The following is a 14896-nucleotide window of genomic DNA, read 5'->3' on the forward strand; positions in this document are numbered from 1 at the left end:
TTATAAAATCTATAGTATTTTCACTTTAAAGTTTATGCAGAGCAATTATTTTAAATAATTAGATTTCCAGAAACAATGGCATGACAAGGACATACATGTGCATACTGCCACTTCGCTAAACCTATTAAAATGAACATTTACCATGAATGAACATGCATATGGGTGCACATAAACATACATACATATACACCATGAATTCTAAACAGTATTAGCCAGTGGAAAAAACATGATAAATTGGACTTAATCAAAGTTAAATCTTCTGCTTTTCAGAAGATACTTTTAGAGAATGAAAAGACAAGCCACAGACTGGGAGAAAATACTGAAAATATTTGATAAAAGACTTGTTTCCAAAATATATAAAGGACTCTCAAAACTCACTCATAAGAAAATAAACCCATTTTTCATAATAGGCAAAAGATTTGAACAGATACTTCACCAAAGAAGATATATGGAAAGCAATTAAATATTTGAAAAGATGCTCAACATTGTTAGTCATTAGAGAAATGCAAATTAAAACCACAATGAAACAGTATTACACACTTATTAGAATAGCTAAAAGTAGAGACAACATCAAGTGTAGGCAAAGATGTATCAGAAGTGGAACCCATACAGTACTGATGGAAATGTACAATGGCACAGTCTCTTTGGAAAAACTTTGCAGATTCTTTAAAAATGAAATATACATGTACCTTATTATCTAGCCATTTCACTCTTGTTATTTACCCAAGAGAAATGAAAACATATGTCCTTACATTACAAAGACTTGCATACAAATTTTCTTAACAGCTTTATTTATAATAGCCAAAAACTAGAAACAATTCAAATGGCCATCATTTGAGTTAAATTGTGGTATATCCATACAGTGGAATACTACTTAGTAATAACAAGGAATGAACTATTGATATATATGGAACAGCATGGGTGAATCTCAAAATAATTCTGTGGTATGAAAGACATTACACCAAAAAAATTTATAACTTTAAAAAGTGTACATACTGTGTGATAACATTTATATAAAAATTCTAGAAAAGGAAAACTATAGTAAAAGAAAACAGATTGGTGGTTTCTTGGGGCTGGGGGCAGGAGAGGAGCAGGCTGGAATGGAGAGATTATAAAAGGGCATAAGGAAACTTTTTGGGGTATGATTATGTTTGTTATCTTGATTGTGTTATTTTTTGAGAGACATATACATATGGCAAAACTTATCAAATTATACACTTTATGCATGGCTTATTGTATGTCAGTGATACCTCAATTTTAAAAATATATACATACTAGAAAGACAACATAATTGTAAAATGGGTTGTGTCCTTAAATCTAACCCTAGTTCTAATCCTGATAGGACAAACTTGAAGGAAAAAGCCATTCATCAGGGAGGAGAATCTGCAGGCTGACAGTGCTGTCTAAATTCTAGGAAATTTTCATGGGGAAAAACCAGCAATAAGACATATCCTAGTGAAATTACGAAAATTTAAGATTTAAAGTTCTGCAAATTTCCAGACTGAAAAGGAAGCAAAATCAGGCTGCCTCAGACTTCTTCTTGGCAACATTAGATGCCAAGACACACACATGGAGCAGGGTCTGGATTAATGCTTCTCAAACCTTAGTGTGTCCACAAAGTCACCTGGTAGCATTGTCAAAGAGTAGAGTTTGATTCAGTGAGCTTGTAGTTCTGATAAATCTCCCAGGTGATGCCAATGCTGCTGGTCTTCAGGTGACAATTTCAGTAGCAAAGGTCTACAAAAGTGGTTATTTGGCTGGGCCCGGTGGCTAACACCTGTAATCCCAGCACTCTGGGAGGCTGAGGCAGGCGGATCACCTGAGGTCAGGAGTTTGAGACCAGCCTAGCCAACATGGTGAAACCTGTCTCTACTAAAAATACAAAAAAACATTTAGCTGGGCATGGTGGCACATGCCTGTGATCTCAGCTACTCAGGAGGGTGAAGCAGAATTGCTTGAACCTGGGAGGTGGAGGTTACAGTGAACCAAGATCACACCACTGCACTCTAGCCTGGGCGACAGAGCAAGACAACGTCTCAAAAAAAAAAAAAAAAAAAAAAAAAAAAAAAAGGTGGTTCTTTGTAGAATCACCTTATAATTACCTAGACAGTTAAAAAAAAAAATACTGATACCTGGGACCTACTCCCAGAGATTCTGAAATAATTGGTCTAGGATTCAGCCTAGGCATTGGTATTAAAAAACAAAAACAAAAACACAACACCCCAAGTGGTTCTAATGGGCAGTTGGGTTAAGAGCCTCTGGTGTGGAGTGTTGAGGGAAATGAACTTAGTCTAAGAAGTATATGCTCAACATGGTACGGTCTTTGTAGAGTATCTATCAGTACACAACAGCCCCTTTAACTGCCCTCCTCACCAACAGCAGTGAGTCCCAGATAGCTGTGTAAATACTGTGTAATTCTGCTCCCCCACCCATAGTTGAATTAATCAAGAATGAATATATGATCTGAGTGGGGCCAGATCATACTCTCTCCCTGTAATTAGGAGTTGAGACAACGAACAGTCATTCCTTAGCAGGGTCTAACTGTGGACAGCCCTACTCTCGAACAAGTGTCTTTTTTTTTTCTTTTTGAGACAGAGTCTTGCTCTGTCACCCAGGGTGGAGTGCAATGGGGCGATCTTGGTTCACTGCAACCTCCACCTTTGGGATCAAGTGATTCTCCTGCCTCAGCCTCCCAAGTAGCTGGGATTACAGGCACCCGCCACCACACCTGGCTAATTTTTGTATTTTTAGGAGAGAGGGGGTTTCATCATGTTGGCCAGGTTGGTCTTGAACTCCAGGTGTGAGCCACTGTGCCTGGCCTTGAACAAGTGTCTTCTGAATGTTTAGTTTCTGGTACAGAATGAATCAGAATTCAAGGCAATCTTGGAGCTTAAGTTTTTTTCCACACTCCATCCATTTATACAGCTGCCATCACCGTGGAGTTTTCCGATGCTAAAGAAGGTGGGTGTTCTAGCCAGGCGGGTGTTTCATGCCTGTAATCCCAGCACTTTGGGAGGCACAGACGGGCCAATCACTTGAAGCCAGGAGTTCGAGACTGGCCTGGCCAACATGGCGAAACCCCGTCTCTATTAAAAATACAAAAATTAGGCCAGGTGCAGTGGCTCACGCCTGTAATCCTAGCACTTTTGGAGGCCAAGGCGGGTGGATCACAAGGTCAGGAATTTGAGACCAGCCTGGCCAATATGGTGAAACCCCATCTCTACTAAAAGTACAAAAATTAGCCAGGCATGGTGGCAGGCACCTATAGTCCCAGCTACTTGGGAGGCTGAGGTAGGAGAATCGTTTGAACCTGGGAGGTGGAAGTTGCAGTGAGCTGAACTCGTGCCATTGCACTACAGCCCGGGCAACAGAGTGAGACTCTGTCACAAAAAAAAAAAAAAAAAAAATTAGCCAGGTGTGGTGGCGCGCACCTGTAATCCCAGCTACTCGGGAAGCTGAGGCAGGAGAATTGCTTGAACCTGGGAAACAGAGGTTGCAGTGAGCCAAGATTGCACCATTGCACTTCAGCCTGGGCGACAGCACGAGACTCCATCTCAAAAAAAAAAAAAAAAAAAAGAAGGTGGGTGTTCTGATTAAAAGCTTGTCCACTCCCTACATGGCGTACGGTTTCTCCCCATGTGGATTTTCTGGTGCTGTGAAAGTTCTGACCTATATTTAAAGGCTTTTCTACATTCTTTACAATTGTATGATATCTTCCCAGGGTAAATTCTCTGATGTTGGTGAAAGACTGACCTTAGTTTGAAACATCAGCTTCACTCACCACATTCATTAGATCTGTTCTATATGAACTCTCAGATTTGTAACAAGATGCATGCTGTCACTAATGATTTTACCTAATTTCTCACACTTCTCTTCTGAACAGTGGAGGGACCTATGTTGCCTGACTGATACATCTATGAAACCTCTCTTCCTTGTCTTTTTCTTCCTTGTGCAGTGACCCTGCTGCCACCCTAAGCTGCCCTAATGGTCAGAGTGCTAGACTGTATCCCTTGCTGATATCAGTCCTTGGGGTTCTATTTCTTCAGAAGTTGGCAACTGTGGATTAGTCCCTTAATGACAATTCTGGTCTTATCTGGTGACATAACAAAAAGAAAAGACAAGGCCAGACATGGTGGCTCACACCTGTAATCCCAGTACTTTGGGAGGCTGAGGCGGGCAGATCACTTGAGGTCAGGAGTTTGAGACCAGCCTGGCCAACATGGCAAAACCCCATCTCTACTAAAATGCAAAAATTAGCTGGGCATGGAGGTGTGTGCCTGTGGTTTCAGCTACTTGGGAGGCTGAGGTACAAGAATCGCTTGAACCCAGGAGACAGATATTGCAGTGAGCCAAGATTGTACCACTGCACTCCAGCCAGGGTGACAGTGAGACTCAGAAAGAAAGAGGGAGAGAGGGAGGGAGGGAGGGAGGGAGGAAGGAAAAGGAGAGGAAGGAGGAAAGGAAGGGTCAAATTTCAATCATTAGCTGGACTAGAGGAGAAAGTCAATCAAGTGTTACTAGGTTACTTTCTGAGTATATGGTTTCTTCCCAACAGACTAAAATGGCTGCATAAGGGCCAGAGGAAACAAGGACAGAGACCTAATGGGATCCCACAGAAAACTGAAGATGCTGGTAATTAACAGGACGGGTCAAAAGAGGAGCTATTTTGTTTCCACAAGCAGGGCGACAAGAATAAAGAGTGTAGAGGGAGATAAACAGGTCCCTTCAAGATGGGAAGGAGGTTAGAGAAAAGAGTGAGGTGGAAGAGGGAGAAGCAGCAGCAAGAGCATGGGAAGAAGAAACAGGATGTGCCTGGGTCTGGAGGAGAGGGCTAGGTGAGCAGCTGCAGCACCACACCAGATCCAGCAGGTTGAGAAGCACAGACCAGGAACCGAGGGTTCCAACACCCAACCAACGACTCTTACTTCCAGAAAATTCTATGTTCAAATATTACCCATTAAATGTTCTGTGATAAGAGAGAAAATCTTCATCAGAAAGTTGGCTGATACCGAAAGCAGATAAGAAAGCTACTGGCTGCATAAGGAATATTCTTAGTTAATCTACAATTTTAGAAGGCTATTCTTTTCATTAATGAAGGCCATTAGTGGACTAATCAGATGATCTATAGCTGCAGCAAAGAGGATTCACAAGTAGATGCAGAAGGACTGTTGGGCTACGGAAATAGCCTTAAGTCCTAGGGCAGGGTCATTACGGGGAAGGGAGTGCTTCAAGGTAATGGTGGGGCTGGATTGAAAGGCACTATGCTATAAAAGGATTCTGTATAGCTTGATTTGAAATTGGAACAGGCTGAAAATAAGAAGAAAAGCCAAAATATATGTTTCTGGATTTTTTTTTATCTTGTTCAATTAATTTATTTCAAATGAAGAAAGCCAGTTTCCATCCAGTTACAATCATGAATTCCTCAGAGTTTATTTTTAGGTCAATATTTAGAAACAGCATTACATTTTCTCACAGAAACAATGAACAATAATGATTATGTTTGCTTCCAGGCTAGCTCACAGAAGCCTATATTCCTCTAATTGTAATGAAAACACATCTTTGTATTGAAAATAGTAGAAAATTATACTCTGGTTTCTCTTCTGATCATATAAATCTTTCGCCTTTTACTAAAGATTTCCATGGAGAGGAACAACTCTGAGTCTTAAGATACCATCTCATGCCAGTTAGAATGGCAATCATTAAAAAGTCAGGAAACAACAGATGCTGGAGAGGTTGTGGAAAAATAGGAATGCTTTACACCGCTGGTGGGAGTGTAAATTAGTTCAACCATTGTGGAAGACAGTGTGGTGATTCCTCAAGGATCTAGAACTAGAAATACCATTTGACCCAGCAATCCCATTACTGGGCATATACCCAAAGTATTATAAATCATTCTACAATAAAAAAAAAAACCTGCACACATATGTTTATGGCAGCACTGTTCACAACAGCAAAGACTTGGCACCAACCCAAATGTCCATTAATGATAGACTGGATTAAGAAAATGTGGCACGTATACACCATGGAATACTATGCAGCCATAAAAAAGGATGAGTTCACGTCCTTTACAGGGACATGGATGAAGCTGGAAACCATCATTCTCAGCAAACTATCACAAGATCAGAAAACCAAACACTGTCTGTTCTCACTCATAAGTGAGAGTTGAACAATGAGAACATGTGGACACAGGGAGAGGAACATCACACACCAGGGCCTGTAGCGGGTGGGGGTTAGGGGAGGGATAACATTAGGAGAAATATCTAATGTAGGTGATGGGTTGATGGGTGCAGCAAACCACCATGGCACGCGTATACCTATGTAACAAAACTGTACGTTCTGCACATGTAACCCAGAACTTAAAATATAATTTAAAAAAATAGTAGAAAGCTTAATTCTCCCATTAAGTAAAAAAAAAAAAAAAAGGCATGTAGGGGGTGCTCTGTAATACTTGTCTGTGTAAGAGTAACCACTTTCATCCTTCACAGAAGCCATATAAAAGAAGAAAAACCTTTTGCATGACAAATTATTAAAACAAAGGACTGGGCATGGTGGTTCATGCCTATAATCCCAGTGCTTTGCAAGGCAGAGGCTGGAGGATCACTTGAGGTAAGGAGTTCGAGACCAGCCTGGCCAACATCGCAAGACATTTTATTTTATTTTTATTTTATTTTATTTTATATTTTATTTATTTTATTTTATTTTATTTTATTATTTTATTTTATTTTATTTTGAGACAGAGTCTCACTCTGTCGCCCAGGCTGGAGTGCAGTGGCACGATCTCGGCTAACTGCAACCTCCGCCTCCCAGGTTCAAGCAACGCTCCTGCCTCAGCATCCCCTAGTAGCTGGGATTACAGGCGCCTGCCACCACGCCCGGCTAATTTTTGTACTTTTAGTAGAGACAGGGTTTCACCATGTTGCCAGGCTGGTCTCAAACTCCTGACCTCAAGTGATGCGCCCGCCTCAGCCTCCCCAAGTGCTGGGAATACAGGCGTGAGCCACCGCGCCCGGCGACCCTATCTCTTAAAACAAGCAACCAGACAAAAACAACAACAAACAAAGAGGAAAAGCAGGAAGGGAAGCTCACAGGTTCTCTCACTCACCAGAACAGACACCTCTGAGGGCCTCTCTGCCAAGCAGCACCCAGGGATCTGGGCCCCATGGTATTCCCCCTTGCTCCAGCAGAGATATCAGAACTTGTTTAGGGAATAAAATGTTTCTCAAGGAGAAAAAAAAAGGAATAGGAAAATGTGGGGAGTCAACCAGAGTTGATATCTGGAACTCTTTTCAGCCCATCTTCTGCCTTTAGCAAGTGGAGGAAGAACTGGAACACCCAGGAGAACAAGTGAGGCGGGATCTCAGGGAAAGTGGAGCACTCTACAGAAGGAGCCCAACTGTCTTAGGAAGGAGCATAACACATCTGGCTCTGTGAGAGTGTGGGCTGAAATAGTGGTAGTATCCCACCCAGGTGGTAAGAGGCTAAGATCTCAAGAAAACAGGGATGGTGTAGGGACAGAGGGCTCAATTAGGGCATCAAAAAATCTTTCATTTCCCATTTTGCCCAAAGCAGAGCCTCTACTAGGGAACTGGGGACATCTGTTTCAATACTACAGAGAACCTAGGGCTCTCCCTGGCCAGCAGTCCCTGAGGTGGGTGAGTTGGGAAACTCAGCTCATGGAATTCTGAAAATGAGCTTATGAGAGATACCTCAGCCTATAAGAGGAAAGAAGCCAGGAAGCTCCAAAGTACAAAGGCTGAGTCCTAGAGAGGGCCTCATCCAGAGAAGCAACAGAACTACATCTCCCACACCATCTCTGTACAGGGTCTTTTGAGCAGGCATCAGGCTGGCCCATTGTTTGTAGGTGAAATAGAAAGTTGTATCCTTGATGGTCACTAGTTCCTGAAACAAAAGATTCCTACTCAAGCCCTGGGTGGGGAATGCGGGAAGGAGGCAGATGCGCTGTAGATAATTAGATGGCCAGATGAAGACCAACATAGAAAATCAATAGTATACACCAAAATTCAGTTGGAAAATGCACAAGACCTATAGTGCACACACACACACCCCTTTACTGAAAAACATAAAAGAAGAACTGAATAAATGACAAGAGAGAACATGTTCATAAGTGGAAAGCATTATTTTTCTAAAACTGTCATTTCTCATTTAATCTATAAGTCACTGTAATCCCAAAGGAAATAATTTTTTATTCTAAAGTTCTAAAGAATCTGGATTATGAAGCTTATATAGGAGGGACAGATGAAAAGACTAGTAAGAATATTTTTGGGGGAAAAAGGAAATTTGCTGTACCCATATATCAATCCATACTGTAACATTACAGTAATCATTTCCTGGCTGTCAGGAGATCAAGACCATCCTGGCTAACACGGTGAAACCCTGTCTCTACTAAAAAATACAAAAAGATTAGCCGGGTGTGGTGGCAGGTGCCTGTAGTCCCAGCTACTTGGGAGGCTGAGGCAGGAGAATGGCGTGAATCCAGGAGGCGGAGCTTGCAGTGAGCCGAGATCACGCCACTGCACTCTAGCCTGGGGAACAGAGTGAGACTCTGTCTCAAAAAAAAAAAAAAAAAAAATTAGCCAAGCGTGGGGGTGCATGCCTGTAGTCCCGGCTACTTGGGGGACTGAGGCAGGTGGATCGCTTGAGCCCAGGAGGTTGAGGTGGCTGCAGTGAGCCAAGATCTCCCCACTCCACTCCAGCCTGGGTGGCAAAGTGAGACCTTGTCAAGAAAAAAAAAGAGGAGAGGATTTGGCCTCCAGGGCATGGCATCATATAGGGAAATATTAATAGCTGTTTGTATCTCTTTGTAAGCCCTCACCATTCCTAGGACCTTGTCCAGGGGGGCTGGACTGGTAAAGATGAATGTAACCATCTCCAGTCTGTGCTCCATCGCCATTCCCTCTAAAGTCCTTGTTAACACGGCAAGCTTTGACATACTGAGTGTTACCCTCCCCCAAGGGGAAGCCTACAAACTAGAGAAGTAGCCCAATTTCATACTCTCAAGTGCAGAGGTGTATTGGCCAAGCTTATTATAATTTGGACTGAACTGTAAGAGGCAGAGTTCTTCCCCCACAGCTTGTTAACTGCTGTTAAGATATAGAGAACAGGCCGGGCGCGGTGGCTCATGTCTGTAATCCTAACACTTTGGGAGGCTGAGGCGGGGGGATCATGAGGTCAGGAGTTTGAGACCAGCCTGGCCAAATTGGTGAAACCTCGTCTCTAATAAAAATACAAAAATTAGCTGGGCGTAGTGGCACATGCCTGTAATCCCAGCTACTCGGGAGGCTGAGGAAGGAGAATCACTTGAACCTGGGAGGTGGAGGCTGCAGTGAGCCAAGATCACACCACTGCACTCTGGCGATGGGAGCAAGGCTCCCTCTCGGGAAAAAAAAAAAAAAAAAGATATAGAGAACGGGGAGTTTATGGAATGAGATGTGTCTGAAGGTGCTACTAAGAAATCTCAGCTTGGGAAGATGACCGCTAGGGGCAGGGGCATTCAAGGAGAGGCAGGGTATACCCTGCCAGAGACCTATTCTGGTAGAATAGGAGATTGCAGAGACTTATTAAGAGGAATGGCAGTAGTGACAGAATTAAAGGAGAAATCAGGCAGCCACACAGTTGTTGTTACCACCAAGACAGCTTCCATATTGGAGTGGATATGAAAATACAAAAAAATAAAAAAGAAGGAGAGGAGTGGGGAGGGGAGGGAGGGGAGGGATAACCAGAACTGAATCAAATGGAGAGCTATAGCCAGAGAGCCAGCCTTGCTACTGTTGAGTTGGTTGCACACATATATCCCAAACAGAAAGACCCAACTCACTCAGCTATGGCCAGAGGTGGCTGTTTACCCCAAAGACAGAGCCCCAAGGAAATCAGAGGAGACTATATCCCCATTTCCCTAACCCCACCAGCTCTTCCACCCACTGGCCAGTCACAAACTATCATCAGAGGAAGATGTGAATGCAGTCTGAGAGATCACTGAGAGCCAAAAAACATTAATAGAGTACAACCAACACCAAGGCAGAATGAATTGTCAAAGATAAATTTATGAAAGCTTCCAGGCAGAAGAGAAAAAAAAAAATCCTGAAGCTTCTCAGTTATCTTAGTTGTCAGGAGACATGGAGCAGTAGAAATAAGGGAAAAGATTGTGATCTAATTAGCAACAGGCACCTTTTGGGTGTCTGATCAACCCGGTTAACCACCCCCTCCCAAAGGATGGGGCCCTGGAAGCTTCATTTACATTACATGACCCAGCCCCCCCGGGCCACAGGAGCAGACCAGAAGTGAACACCCAACCCAAACTGAGCAAATCCGATTCTCTCTCCCAAGAGTTAGGAATTAAGTCTGAGAGATTCTAACTCAATTTGGGCTGGTCTCTGAAATGGAGTTGTAAACTTGGGACCTCTGGCAATTTCTGCCCTATGCCTAGGATCAGAGAAAGCAGGAAAGCAAAGAGCAAAAAAGGGATCAGAAGTGAGGAAAGAGCTGAGATTGAACCTGAGTGTGCTGCCTGTTGTTCCTGATTGCTTGGATTTTCCACGCTCCAGAACTTCTAGTTGCATTCTTGCCTTTGGGTGCCAGGGTACATGCAGAAATCCTCATAATAAATTAAGTGTATTTAAGTTAATTCAAGTAGGTTTCTGCTATTTTTAAACAGAATCCTAAATAGCACACTTAGCTAAGTCACTGTTAAAGGCAAAAGTCTGAAAACAACACAACTTAGTTAATAGCCATCTATCTGTCTTTCCTGAAGAAAGTGGGCATTCCTTATGCAAATCTTGAACTAGCAAGTAGAGGGGAGTATGAATTGTTTTTGCTCAAATTCTCACATAAATATTTGGATTTCTTCCCACACCAACAACCAATTCTTCAGCTCTCTGGACACCAGCTAGGCGTCTAACAACTCAACTCTGGCACTAACTACCCAGAGTTAGCATCAAACCATACAGGTTAAAGGCTCAGTCCCACAAAACTGTCCCTACTTCAGATACCAATCACAAGTTCTGGGCCACTGTACTTCTGTTCCCATAACCCTCTTCTCATGTTTGATAATGTGCTAGAATGGCTCACAGAAATCAGGAAGGCACTTTACTTCCTATTACTGATTTATTATAAAGGACACAACTCAGGAACAGCCAAATGGAAGAGACACAAAGGGCAAGGTATGGAGGTAGGGGCATGGACCTTCCATGTACCACCCTCCAAGCACCTCCATGTGTTCAGAAACCTGGAAGCTCTCTGAACCTCCTTGTTTAGGGTTTGTATGGAGGTTTCATATATATACACACACACACACACACACACACACATATATATATATATATTTTTTTTTTTTTCAGATATGTCGCCCAGGCTGGAGTGCACTGGCATGATCTTGGCTCACTGTAACCTCCGCCTCCCAGGTTCAAGCGATTCTCCTGCCTCAGCCTCCCAAGTAGCTGGGATTTCAGGTGCCCACCACCATGCCCGGCTAATTTTTGTGTTTTTAGTAGAGACGGGGTTTCACCATATTGGCCAGGCTGGTCTCGAACTGCTAAACTCAGGTGAACCACCCACCTTGGCCTCCCAAAGTGCTGGGATTACAGGCGTGAGCCACTGCGCCCAGCCTATATTATATATATTTTATAAAATATATATATAGTGGCTTGGTCTCACAACTCAACTCTAGCATAGCATCACATGATGCTTAGCATTATCCTTTTTTAAATTAAATTAAATTTTTAAAAATTATTTTTAGTAGAAACACAGTTTTCCTATGTTGCCCAGGCTGGTCTTGAATTCCTGATTTCAAGTGATACTCCTACCTTGGCCTCCCAAAGTATTGGGATTACAGGTGTGAGCCACCACACCTAGCTACAAACTTCCTTAACTTAAACATTCCTTTCTGGTAACTCCAAGTTCTTAGACCACACTTTGTTCTTCTAAACAATTACAAATTAAATAATCTCTGGCCCCACACGGTGGCTCATGCATGTAATCTTAGCACACGCCTGTAATCCCAGCATGTTGGGAGGCTGGGGCGGGCGGATCACTTGAGGTGGGGAGTTCGAGACACGTCCGGCCAACATGGTGAAACCCCGTCTCAACTCAATCGTGCCACTGCATTCCAGCCTGGGCAACAAAGCAAGACTCTGTCTCAAAAAAAAAAAAAAAAAAAAGAATCTCTGAACCCAACTATGACCTGTATTCCCCTGCTTCAAGATATCTTGCCTTTTGGGACCAAACCAGTGTATAACCTCCATGTATTGATTGACGGCTTTTTGTGTAGCTTCTGCTTCCCTGAAATGTATAAAACAGAGTTACATTCTGACTGCCTCAGGACGACTTACTCAAGGTTTCCTGGGTTTGTGTTTTCTCCAGGCCATGGTCACTCACACTGGCTCAGGTTAAACGTCTCAAATATTTTTCATAGTTTGTTTTTTTACATTAAGTGCTGGGATTACAGGCATGAGCCACCGCGCCTGGCCACAAAGGTTTTTTTTTAAAAAAACACTACATTTAAAAAAAAAAAAAACCTTTGTGGCCAGGTGCGGTGGCTCATGCCTGTAATCCCAGCACTTTGGGAAGCTGAGGCGGGCAGATCACCTGACGTCGGGAGTTTGAGACCAGGCTGACCAACATGGAGAAACCCCATCTCTACTAAAAATACAAAATTAGCCGGGCATGGTGGTGCATGCCCGTAGTCCCAGCTACTCGGGAGGTTGAGGCAGGAGAATTATTTCAACCTGGGAGGCGAAGGTTGTGGTGAGCCGAGATCATGCCATTGCACTCCAGCCTGGGCAACAAGAGTGAAACTTCATCTCAAAAAATAATAAATAAATAAATAAACCTTTGCATGTCGTTATACTGTCCTGAGGCAGTGATTCTGAGAAGGGTCAGTCTCTAGGTAGTAGGCCAAACCAGTGAGATCATAATGTCTGGTAAGATCAGTGTCAGTCTGTTTTCTGTTGCTATAACAGAATATCACAGATTGGGTAATTTATAAAGAAAAGAAGTTTATTTAGCTCATGGTTCCGAGGGCTGGGAACTGTGGAGGGGCCATATCTGGCCTTCTTGCTGTGTCATAACATGATGGAAAGCATCACATGGCAAGATGGCAAAAGCATGCATGTCAACTCAGGTCTCCCTTCCTCTTCTTATAAAGCCATCAGTCCCATCACAGGGGCCCCAAGCTGATAACTGTGTCTAGTTCTAATCATCTCTTAAAAGCCCTACCTCTTAATACTGTTACAATGGGGGGATTAAGTTTCTTTCTTTCTTTTTTTTTTGAGACAGAGTCTCACTCTGTTGCCCAGGTTGGAGTGCAGTGGCGTGATCTCAGCTCACTGTAACCTCTCCCTCCTGGGTTTAAGCGATTCTCCTGCATCTGCCTCCTGAGTAGCTGGGATTACAGGCACCTGCTACCACACCCGGCTAATTTTTGTATTTGTAATAGAGATGGAGTTTCACCATATTGGCCAGGCTGGTCTTGAACTCCTGACCTCCCAAAGTGTTGGGAATACAGGTGTGAGCCACCGTGCTCAGCAGGGATTAAGTTCCAACGTGAGTTTTGGTGGGGACATTTAAACCCTAGCATTCTGCCCCTGCCAACTGACTCCAAACTCATGACCTTCTCACATACAAAATGCATTCATTCTATCCTACTGGCCCCAAAAGTCTTAATTCACTTAGCTATCAACTCAAACAGTCCAGAGTGTCATCTGAATCTGATATGGGCGTAACTCAAGGGATGATTCCTCCCGAAGTGATTTCTCTCCAGTTGTAAACCTGTGAAGTCAAAACAAGTTATCTACTTCCAAAATACAATAGTGAAACGGGCATAAGATAGACATTCCCATTCCAATGGGGGAAACAGGCAAGAAAAAAAGGGGTAACTGGTCCCAAGTAAGTTTAAAACCCAGCCAAAAAAAAAAAAAAGCCATTAAATCTTAAAACTTCAGAATGCTCTTTCAGTCCATGTGCAATCTTCTGGACACACTCAGAAGTTTGGGCCTCCAAAGCCTCAGGCAGCCCCACCCCTGTGGCTTTGCTGGGCTGGGTCCATACTTCAGCTCTCTGAGGTCGGAGTCTCATGACCACAGCTCTCCCAGGCTGGTATTGCACACTGGTAGCTCTATAGTTTGGGGGTGTTGGTGGCAGTCTTCTAGGCTGTGAGTTTTCCAAATCTTTCCACTCTACTTCCCTTTCAATTGTAAGTTGTCTTTAAATCATCTCTTTCCTCTTATTTTACTGTAAGCAGTTCAAACTAGCCATGCAATAGCCTATATGCTTTTGCTGCTTAGACATTTCTTCCATCAGATATTCTAGTTCATCACTCTTAAATTCTGCCTTCCATAAAGCCTGGCACAGACACAGCTCAGCCAAATTCTTTGCTACTTTGTAACAAGGATGGCCTTTGCTCCAGTTTCCAATACCATTTTATTCAGTTCCATCTGAGACTTCATCAGAATGGCCTTTACTGTCCATATTTATATCAACATTCTTGTCATGATCACCTAAGTACAGCTGACCCTGGAACAACTCAGGGGTTATGGGCACCAACCCCCATGCCATGTATAACTTTTAACTCCCCAAAAATGTAACTACTAATAGTCTACTGTTGACCAGAGCCTTACTGAAACATAGTCGATTAACACATATTTTTTGTTATACGTATTAGACACTATATTCTTATAATAAAGCTAGAGAAAATATTAAGAAAATCATAAGAGAAATTATATTTAGTAAATATAATTCACTATATTATATGGATCATCATAAAGGTCTGTATCTTTGTCATTTTGTTAAGCAGGCTGAGAAGGGGAGAGGAGGGCGACTGGTCTTGCCATCTCAGGGGTGACAGAGGCAGAAGAAAGTCCGTAAGTGGACCCACACAGTTGAA

General features: G+C 42.9%; 1 non-coding gene across 1 annotated transcript; it reads left to right on the forward strand.

The window, feature by feature from the left end:
* Positions 1-5583: 5583 nt before the first annotated feature.
* LOC115834851 lies at positions 5584-5695 on the forward strand. Its single transcript, XR_004029852.1, has one exon. It is a non-coding gene; the product is annotated as a U5 spliceosomal RNA (small nuclear RNA).
* Positions 5696-14896: the final 9201 nt, after the last annotated feature.

This window comes from Nomascus leucogenys, chromosome 4, assembly GCF_006542625.1.
Source record: "Nomascus leucogenys isolate Asia chromosome 4, Asia_NLE_v1, whole genome shotgun sequence".
Taxonomy (NCBI): Eukaryota; Metazoa; Chordata; class Mammalia; order Primates; family Hylobatidae; genus Nomascus; species Nomascus leucogenys.